The sequence below is a fragment of the Psammomys obesus genome, unplaced genomic scaffold (genome assembly GCF_907164565.1).
Source record: "Psammomys obesus unplaced genomic scaffold, mPsaObe1.curated_primary_1811, whole genome shotgun sequence".
Taxonomy (NCBI): Eukaryota; Metazoa; Chordata; class Mammalia; order Rodentia; family Muridae; genus Psammomys; species Psammomys obesus.
Window position 1 is genome coordinate 18,995,251 of NW_026596079.1, and position 10,395 is coordinate 19,005,645.

Genomic DNA, 10,395 nt, shown 5'->3' on the forward strand with positions numbered 1-10,395 from the left:
TGCTGAGAACACAGGGAGAAAGGCAATGTAGAGACCAGAATGAGTCAGCTATGCAAGCCAATGCTAAATCTCTCTCTCTCCTTCTCTCTCCCTCTCTCTCTCCCTCTCTCCCTCCCTTCCTTGGTCCCTGTCTCCCTGGAACTCAGAAAGAGGAAAGATGCATGGAGGCCAGCCCCCCCCCCCCATGATGGAAAGGTGGAACCACACCATTCCTTTCTCCTGCTGGACTCGAGCCTGTGGCTCCTGTCCTAGACTGCCTAGCCTCTTATCTGGCTGGGTGGACACTCAGAGGAACCCCTCCTCAGCTGTGACTCTCCATTTCTGGCTTCCCTTCTCAAGAGCCTTAGGAAGCCTCTAAGCCTCTGGCCTCATCAAGCTTGACTTGTCAGCACAGGTAGGCGGTGTTTTGCAGGCACAGCTTGGCAGCCAGCCTACCTGGCACACTGTGCTTCTGAATAAGAAGCATGGTGCCCCATGCCCCCGAAGCCAGGACCCTGAATTCTGAAGTAGTGTGAGTAGCTGGTGGCTGCCTGCAGATGAGTCTGCACTCTCCATGGCTCCCTTCAAGCGCTTCCTCCACACAGAGCCCCTGGTGGTTTGAGCACTTACTGTCCAATCCCAGGCAACGTGCTAACCCACCACAGGCTTCCGCTGCCTAAGTGGCTGCTCGTGTAATAAAATCGGACACTGTTCCCTGAGATCATCTCTGGAGTGATTTATCTCTGTGCCCTTTACCCATGGGCACCACTGTCTTGTCTGCAGATGCCCAGGGCTGAAGGCAACCACAAGGGTGTATGTGACAGAGACTGATCTAGACACTAGAGACGTTTTACACAGTGGGTGGGTGTAGGCTTTGACCTTGGAAAGTCTTGAATGAATTCTAAGTTCAGGGTGACTATTAGTCATGATTCTCAGATTAAACCAGCTGCAATGACACGTGGCTCACGGTGGCTCACGGTGGCTCACACTCACACTTAAAATATAATCATTAAAAACTATGGCCATAATGAATTGGCAGTGAGAGGGGGCCAAATCAGGACCACAGGCTGAGGCCTCAGAATCCACAGAACAATGAAGAACAAGGAGCGGTGGGAAGGTTATAAAAATGTTTAGTCTTTGCTTTATTGAGTTACAACAAATGAGCAACAAGTTAGAAAAACTGCTTTTATTCAAACTCCCTAGCTTTTTATTTGTGCAGTGTACTCAAGTGGGGTCAAGGGTCTGGGGAGTGGGAGAGGGGACAAGGACAGCAAACAGAATCCATGTTGCGACATTTACATGAGATATATGTCTTGGCTTTCCTTCTTTAAAAGTTAGGACTAACTAAAAAAAAAGTGCACTCAGGTATCTAAAATTGGCCCAACACACACACACACACACACACACACACACACACGAACAACAACAAAAAATTCATAGTGAGGCTTCAGGCTGAAATCTTGTCAAATGCCACACCAAGGAAAGGCAGTGAGGAAGAGAAGAAAACCAGAGATGTTTACCTTTGTACCATCTAGACAGGAAGACCACTCTCTCTTTTAATTTTCTAAGGATAACAATAGCATCATCCATCGAGGGAGCCCTTTCTGCTGGTATTTTAAAAATGATTTGTCAAGAGGGCGGACACCTGTTCCCCAATTATCCAAAGCAGTTGGGAAGCCAGACAGACCCACCTCTTTACATGGAACAGAGGCAGGGTCTGTTCCATGGGGGAAAGGGGAATGGGCTTGATGCAGAAGGTCTGCTATCTGTGAACCTGGTCCACTTCGAGCCAGAGAACCAACCCCAGCCCTTCCCACCCAGACATCTCCCAAATGTCAAATTACCTTAAAATTTTTTTTTCTCCTACCTAAAATCCAGTAGCTACAGTGGCACTAACGTGTCCTCCCTCTCGTTAATAAAATTATAAGAAAAAAAGAGAAAAGCAATGTGGTTAGCCCTCCTTCCGGGGAGAAAAAAAAAAAAAAAAAAAAAGCAAACACCTTACCATGTAAGTGCTGGAAAAAGGAAGTTGCCCTCGATTAAAAAGGTAACAAAATTCCCACATCATATAAATCAGTTCCAGTAAAGCAAGAGGCGGGGCCAAGGCAGAGACTATGTACAGGGACCCATTGAAAACGCAGTAGTAGGACTTTGGCACTATGAACAATTCCCACCCAGCTTCTGGGAGGGACACTGAGAGCTCCGGAGTTGCCGTGGCCTCCAGGCACACACCGCTGAAGCGCTTCCACTCAGAGTCGCTGGTGAGGTGGCCCCCAGCCGCTGGGGGCGGGGCTTTCTTCTTTCTTCAAAGCAGAGCTTCCCCTTTGTCAGTGCAGCGGTTCAGACCAAGTGCCCTAGAGGGATGACACAAACCAAAGGGATGTCAGAGAGGACTGCCATTTCTTGGGGTGGAAGGCTGCTTCCTAGTCCTCCTGCAGGTTGAGGGACTTCTTCCAAAGTTATCCTGGGGTTTGAAGGAGGGGCAGGTGGCCTTCAAGTTGGGACTTTGTTTGAATCTCAAATGCCCCCCACAGGTCCGCTTGTGTTTGAACCCTGGGTCCCCAGCTGGTGGGGTTATTTTGGGAAGCTATGGATGCTTTGGGAGGTAGGGCCCAATGGAAAGAAGTAGGACGCCAGGGGAGAGTTCTTGGGGTTGTGTTGTCCCTGGCTGCTTCCGGTTCTCTCGGCTTTCTGTCAGTCATGCATTCCCGCCGCCATCGCACTCTGCCTCACCCCAGACCCAGAGATACAGCCCCAAGTCACCATGGCCTGAACTGCTTTGATTCATCTTGTCAGGTATTTTGCTGTATTCATGAAAAGTTTGACTTACAGGGAATCAAGAAACACTGCCTTGCCTTTCCTGATTTAGATGTAAATTTTAAGTGTGTGTGTGTGTGTGTGTTTGTGTGTGTGTGTGTGTGAGAGAGAGAGAGAGAGAGAGATGCTGCACATGTGGAGGTCATAGGTCAACTTGTGTGAGTCGTTTTTCTTTTTCCATCCTGCTTCTGCTCTAAGAATCAAACTCAGGGTTGCAATCACCTTTACCAAGTGAACCATCTTATCAGCCTTCCCTATATAGTTTTAAAATGTGGGTTATAAGCATTTAAGTTCCTCCAACCATTTGTAATAACAATGATGATGATGATGATGATGATGATGATGATGATGATGATGATGATGATAAAGTGTTGAGCAAGTTCTTAGGACTGATTGATCGACCAAAAGTCAGACCCAGAAAACGGAAGACAAAGCCTTGTCCCTTCCCCTTTTTTCCTTTTTTCAGTTATCTCAATTACGTGTACATGGCTCCAGACCCCGGAAACATTCTTCAGGTCCCTTGGACTCTAATTGCACTCTGACGTTCCCATCGTATGTGGCCGTGGGCAGGGCTCAGGAGCTGGCAGAACTGACAAAGTGAGGCTGGAAATGGGAGCCCAGTGCAAGGGTCCTGCTGGCTGTAACGTGAGAGTGGGCTGTGCCTGCATGATGGCCCAGGCCTGTGTTTCTCACAGCCCTACTGTGTTCCCATTAAAGAAAGCATGGCAAGTGGAGCCAGCTCTGACCTGAAGAGCCCCTTCGCCATCTGCAACAAGTATTCTTCCCTCAGCATATTCTAGTATCAGGCTTCTGACCAGAGGCCCTGGCACATCAGGCATGGTCCCACGACTTTGTCACTGAGGGGCATTTTTGAGCCACTCTGGTCTCCACCAAGCCTCAGGCCCTGCAAGAATGAGTTCTGACTTAGCTGGGGGATAGTCTCTCCGACTGTTCTCTTCCACTGCACCCAAATCATGTGACAGCTTTTTTTTCCCTTCTAATTTTCCCCATAGGACTTCCTCTCAGGGCCCCTGGGGACTTGGGAGAGAATAATTCTTCACTACGTGAAATAGAGAGACAGTGAATATCTTCATTTACATATTCTCATTGTCTGTCTGTCTGTCTTTCTCTCAAACTACCCCTCGCTCTACTTAACTGGCTGCTGGTGACACCATGAGGCTAAAGGTAAGTTCTTTGTTCTCTGTGGCTGCTGCCTTGCAGATGTCCACTTACAGCGCATCTTTTCCATCATATTCTAAGTTGGAGCTGAGGCGCTGCTGGAAAGGGGAACGAAAGCTTTCCTGGGTCTGGTACTATCGCCTCTTAAAGTCCTTGCCATCACTAGGTCCAGCTTCCTCTGAATAATGCTGAGTTCTATGAGGATGTTCTGGATGGGCAAGGTGGTGGTTGTCACCCAAGCCAGCTACAACCCCCTCTCAACACATTTGGGGACGAGGGAGGGGACGAACAACCACTGTGCCCTTATCTGAAGCTGAGCGTTACACCTCTTAGACTGTAAGGGACAAACGACACAGGGCCATGCACCTATGCAGGGTGGGGCTCAGTGTCATGACTGAGGGAGCAGAAAGGGAGCCTTGAGTCCAACTCCCCACGGTGGAAAGTGTATGAGATTTGCAGTGGGGCATTTTAAAATGCCTGTCTCACAGATGTGCCATGAATCCTGACTCCAGCAGCATGGGGCTCTGGAGCCTGGCTTTTGTCTTCCACGTGGAAACTGTGTAGGCAGGCTAAGCAAGTGTACTGCTTACTCACTGAGGCCAGGCTCTCCCCTAACCATTTTACCCCACCATCACTGGGCCTCTGTTACTGTTGGGAAGAAACATACTTTCAGTTTAACTGCAGTTCCTCTGTAGGTCATTGTTAGGTTTTGGATGGAGGTGGGTTCAAGAGGATACAGAGAAAGATTACTGGAGGAGGAAAGGGTTCATCAGAAGAGTTTTTAATAGCCACGGACAGACAAACGGAAAGGCAATAGCACACAGGGAACTCTGAGGATAGCTCGGGCCCCAGCAACAGGGGCTGACAGCATGGCCAGGACTCTCAGGAACATGAGAGCTTATGTGGCCGAGGAGGCAGCCTCTTCATGTTGCTTTGAGGACCGCTATGGGTTTCATTGCATGAGCCTGCAGCCACGCCCTCTGGTACCCAGGCAGAGGCAGGGAAGGGTATGAAGGGCAGGATGTGTTGCTGTGCTGTAATCTGACTGCCTGGATGAGAGATCCAGGCACTGGATTGTCTATGATATAGGGGCTCATGGACCATGTCTCAGCTGCAAGCTTACTGTTGCCCACGGGAGTGGGAGGGGCTAGATTCTAACGTTACCTTCTTACAGTAATCTTCCCCCACTTTACCGGTATTCAAAAGCTCATATAACAATGTACACAATTTGGTGAATTTGGACATACACATGTTCATGATAGTGTCATCCAACCCAATAATGAACATATTTAGCCCCTTCCAAAATGTTCTCTCCCTCTTATTTTTTTTTTTTCTTAGTGGTAAGAAGACTTAATATGCAATCTACCCTCTTAACACATTTGTAGTACATAATACCTGATTGTTCACTATAGGGACTTGCACAGTACAGCAGATCTCTAGAAGATACTGCACCTTTCTGTTGTGGGCATAAAAGTGTTTTTGTTTTGCTCCCAGGTGTGGGCTGTGAGACTGATTCAGATGGTCCGCAGAAGCAGACTATTTGCTTCGTGCGGGCTCTGAGAGGGGCTCTTTGCCAGCTGCAGATAATTTAAATCTGAGGACTCTGGAGAGAGAATAAATGCCAGAGCCCAGAGAGCGTGGAGGGAGGGCTCCGAGAACAAGGCTGCTGCTTGCCCCCTGCTGCTCCTGGTTTCTGTTGTGAGACAGGAAGTTGGAGCTCTCCTGAAAGGAGGACTGGACTGGCTCAATGGAAACTGACGACCCTAACCAGCAGGAAGCAGCTTAGAGAACTGCGTCCCCTCTCCCACTAACCTTTTCTCTCTCCTGTTGTTGGGCTGTTGGAAGGGATTGGGGTGGAGTGGGGGGAAAAAGATAAAAGAAACGTAAATAAGAGTTTTAAAAAAGTACAACTACACCTTTCTATCCACAGGGTGACCCCAGGCTCCCTAACTCCACCCCTGCTCAACACCATTCTGTTGTCTAAACCTCCGTAACATTTCTGAGTCATTTGTCTTATCGGGGACAGAGAGCATGGCCTGACTTCAACTAGAATTTAAAAAAAAAAAAAATTCAAGTTGACATGGAGGGGGATTAAGCAACTTCCAAGGGGACTGGAAAACTATCAATCCAAATTGACCTCAGACTAGACCTGGGACCAGTTTGCCTCAGCTGGCTAAAGCTCTCCATTCTTTTGATGGCTGTCTCAAGGGGCTTCTGGGCAGGAGAGCTTGCTAAAACCTATGGGCTGGATAAATGCCACCCCAGGCTGTTCAGGGGGACTCAAGAGGAGTTTGCATCTGAGGGCCATGATGTTCCTTCTGCTCCCTTCCACAGTCAGGCAGTGTCCAGCAGGGTTCAAGAGAATACAGTGGAATCATATCTCCACTGTATTAGACCATTAGTGTTCCAGTTTTATTTCTGTTGCTATGCTAAAACTCCTTGACCAAAAGCAACTTAGGGGAGGAAGGGTTTGTTTTAGCTTACTCTTCTAGATCACTGTCCATCACTGAGGGCAGTCAAGGCAGGAACTTGAAAACAGGCCTGCTCATTAGTCCACAACACATTGCCTCTCACAAGGAACTCACTGTGTTCATAGCCAAGGCAGTACAAGTAGGAGCCTTGGAGGATGCTGGTTGCTGGTCCCTAGGCTGCTTATAGTCACGTAGCTTTCTTATGTAGTTGGGAGGCACAGCCCACAGTGAGAGTAGACCTCCTACGTCAGTCAACATCCAAGACCTGCCCATAGGCCAATTTGATGTACACAATTACTCAATTCAGGCTCTCCCCTCGATGGCTGACAGTAGGCTGTGTTAAGCTGATAATAGCTATCAGGACAAGGGTTATAATTCTAGGTTTGAGTTTGAATCCCAAACTACTTTCTACCTGTTCTTTTCTTCTTTTCTATTGGCCTTACATGAGGAAACTCATGCTGCCTGCACCGTGAGGATGGCTGAGCACATGTAAGGTGCTTGAGCAGTGCCTGGCATGGCAAATACCCAGCAAATGTCAGCCCAAGTTGCCGTCACAGGCCTGTGACGCACACTTTCACGCACACTCCTCTTGATGTACAGTGAATGAATGGTACGCGCTTGCACAGCTAGGGTCCAACAGCAAATGTCAGTTTGGAAAGACAAGAAGTAATCAGCCAAGTTCACCATATGGAGAGGCAGAAAAAAAGTTCACAGGTGTCTCTACTGAACAGGTGCCGATCTTAATGCCAGTGCCTAGGGGCTCTCATTTATTATCTCACTTAATTTCAATAACAACAGACAGCTCTCTCAGTGTTAGAGACTGAACTGTCTGTGTCTATTGTGGCCCTGTATTTGCAGATAAGACCTTTGAATAGGTAATTAAGTGTAGAACAGTTAAGTCCTACTCTAATAGGACTGGGTAAGCAGAGAAAAAGATGCGAGGGTGTGAGCACACGGTGGAGAGTCCCTGTGAGGAGGCAGTGAGAAGGGGGCTTCCGGTAAACCAAGGAGTGTGGCTTCATGAGATGCCAGTAGCTCTGACATCTTGACCTTGAACTCCCAGCCTTCAGAACTGTGAAACAAATCTGCTATCTAAGCATTCTGGGATTCTGTTATGGGAGCCTTACTGAGCCTTACAGCAACTCAACTGTTAACCAAACATCAAACAAAGTAAAAAGCTAAAAATAGAACTGCCACCTGATTTAGCTGTATAGCCAAAGGACCCAAAGGCAGCACATAGAGATGTCTGCAGAGCCATGTCTACTGCAACGTGGCCCACAAGAGCCAAGATATGCAATAAATCTAGATACCTGTCAAAAGACAGACAGAACCCAACGTTGTGTATATAACACAATAGAGTATTTCATGATAAAGGAGAATGAAATCTTGTCACAGATGGGTCTGGAGCTCACTGTGTTAGGAGAAATAACCCAGAGACAGGAAGACAAACACCACATATATTCTCTTGGGTGTAGAAACAAAAGAAAACAGAACAAAACAACACAGCACTAGCCTTGGAAGCAGAAGAGTGACTATTAGGGAGTAAGAAGGAGCGAAGGGAGGGAATGAGGGTGGACGCTACCAAAGCACATCCACAGATGCAATAAAGAAACCATACATTTGTACAAATAACATTTTAATAATTGCAATTAGAATATAAGGTAGAGAGAGATATCATGAAACACACGCTTCATCCTCCCTGTCTCCCTCCCTCCCTCTCCCTCACACACACACACACACACACACACACACACACACACACACACATTCTCACTCACTCCCCAAGCTTCCTGTTTCTAGACTGTTTTGGGATTCTTCTAGCAAGAAGGCCATCACCAGATGGTCACTCAACCATGCACTTCCAGAAGTGTAGCCAACATCAATCTTTTTTCTTTCAAAGCTATCCATCCTGTGTTACTAGCAATAGTAAGCAGACTGAGACAACCATGACTGAGCGCTTCCTCCAAGTGGACATAGTGAACTAGGGACTGATGAAGTGGGGTCCCTGACTTCAAAGGTCTAGTGGGGAAGAGAGACAGGAGAAGTAATGATTAGAGTAGATCATTCATTCTTCATTCGTTCATTTATATTCATTTATAACCATTCATTCATTCACCCATTCATTATCTAGGTATAGACAGCTAATCTAAAGTGTGTGAGGGGCATACATACTCTGGACTTTAAGCTGTGGCCAGCATGCAACAATTAAGCAGCCTTAAGTATTTTAAATGAGCTGAGCCATGGCATTTTTTTTTTTTTTAACATTTCACAAATTTCACACCTTCCCTGAGCCATCACTAATCATCAAGAGTTGGAAACTGTCAGAAATCTGGAGGCTGTGAAGATGGTGGCTGGAGATCTTGAGCCAAATTTAGACACTGGCTGACGGAATTCTGGCAAGTTGCTTCAGGTTTCTGAGTTTCCTTTGTTTGAATGAGAAGAAGGCTTGCACATGTGGGCTGGTGGGTGGCTTTTTTTTTTTTTTTTTTTTACCAGAAAAGCCACATTTCTCCCTCAGGGCTCCTCCAATTTCTGTGTGTATACTCATAAAAAAGTCCAGATGGTGGGGGCTGGAGACGAGGCTGCATGATTAAGAATAGAATACGTAACGTTCTTGCAGAAGACCCACGTTTGGTTCCCAGAATCCAAGATGTGCAGCTCGTCGTTGCCTTAAACTCCAGCTCCAATGGATTTAACACCCTCTTCTGGCCTCCGAGGCCGATACACTTGCGTGCACAACCATCCCCACTTCCATACACATAATTTAAGATAAAAATTTTTAAAAAGCCTTCAAAAAGAACAATTCGGGTAGACTTCTGGTTAATGTATATGTCTTACCTCTTTAGGCTGACAGGTAAAGAGGGGTGGTGTCTCAGCCCTTTTGGCAGGGCCATGCACACTTTCATGGTGCCTGGCATGAAGTGGGACACTGAGGTACTTCTGAAAGTTATCATGGGCTCGTGTTTTGAGTGCTCCGTCTCCACCTTATGGTCCTGAGACAGCCTCTGAAGAATATATCTGCCCTGGATCTGGGATGCTTTCTCTGCTTCTTGCTCCACACTGTAATGAAGCCACTGCTGGGGATGGAGGCGACCCTGTTCCCATGCTTTTCCTGTGAACCAGTAATGAATTTCCCTTGCCTAAGTTGTCTCTGTCATGTATACTGTCGCAGTAACAAGAAAGGAATTAATAAAGAACGTTACATTAGCTTCTACTCCCAAGCACATTATGCCTACATCCTATTTATTGGCCTGGGCGTGGCCATGGTGCCACCATTGAAGCGGGTGTTGGCCTCAGTGATTAGACACTGGCCTGACCGATGAAAGGTAGTGTCAAGTTTTGGCAACTTTTGTACTCTATGGGATCAAGGAAAAGCTGTGCCTGCCTCCCTAGATGGTGGTGAGGTTCAAAGGACTTAACAGATGTGTTTCAGAGAATGCTAAACATATAGTATATGCTAATAAATAGAAACTTATCATCATCACCATCAGCAAGCAGCAGCAGCAGCAGCATTATGAGAGCCCATTTGATCACATTCAGGCATCCACTTGAGAATGTCTTGCTTAAGTAGGTTGACTCAGTTTTTGAAGGGAAAAAGTATATTTTTCAGCCTCTCACTAAGCAATGTCTATCAGTGAGATCAATAAAAAAAAATCATTCAAACCCTGAAACTGAATCAAGACAACATTACTTAAGGGCTGGGAAGGATTGCTGATGGTTGTGCCTAACCTTCAGGCTGCAGCGAGCCTGACATGGAGAAGTCACTGCCATGAGACTTGGAGAAGTTAGTACTCGGGGCTTGACTGGGACAGACACCCAGTCCCACAGGAGAAATCTAATCCTTGAACCCCTTGGAGCAGCTTGACACAAGGCTGTCTGCCTTTCTATCATCCTGTGTTTAATGTGTGTGTGTGTGTGTGTGTGTGTGTGTGTGTGTGTGTGTGTGTGT

At 47.0% G+C, this 10,395-nt stretch overlaps 1 protein-coding gene across 3 annotated transcripts in view; it reads right to left on the reverse strand.

Moving 5' to 3' along the window:
• Positions 1 to 1,093: 1,093 nt before the first annotated feature.
• Positions 1,094 to 10,395, reverse strand: part of Zhx2 (zinc fingers and homeoboxes 2) — a 149,316-nt gene continuing 140,014 nt past the window's right edge. For all 3 annotated transcript variants that reach the window (XM_055626501.1, XM_055626503.1, XM_055626502.1), the window contains exon 4: positions 1,094 to 2,333. The gene's annotated coding sequence lies outside the window, so the exon portion shown is untranslated. The remainder of the gene's footprint in view (positions 2,334 to 10,395) is intronic.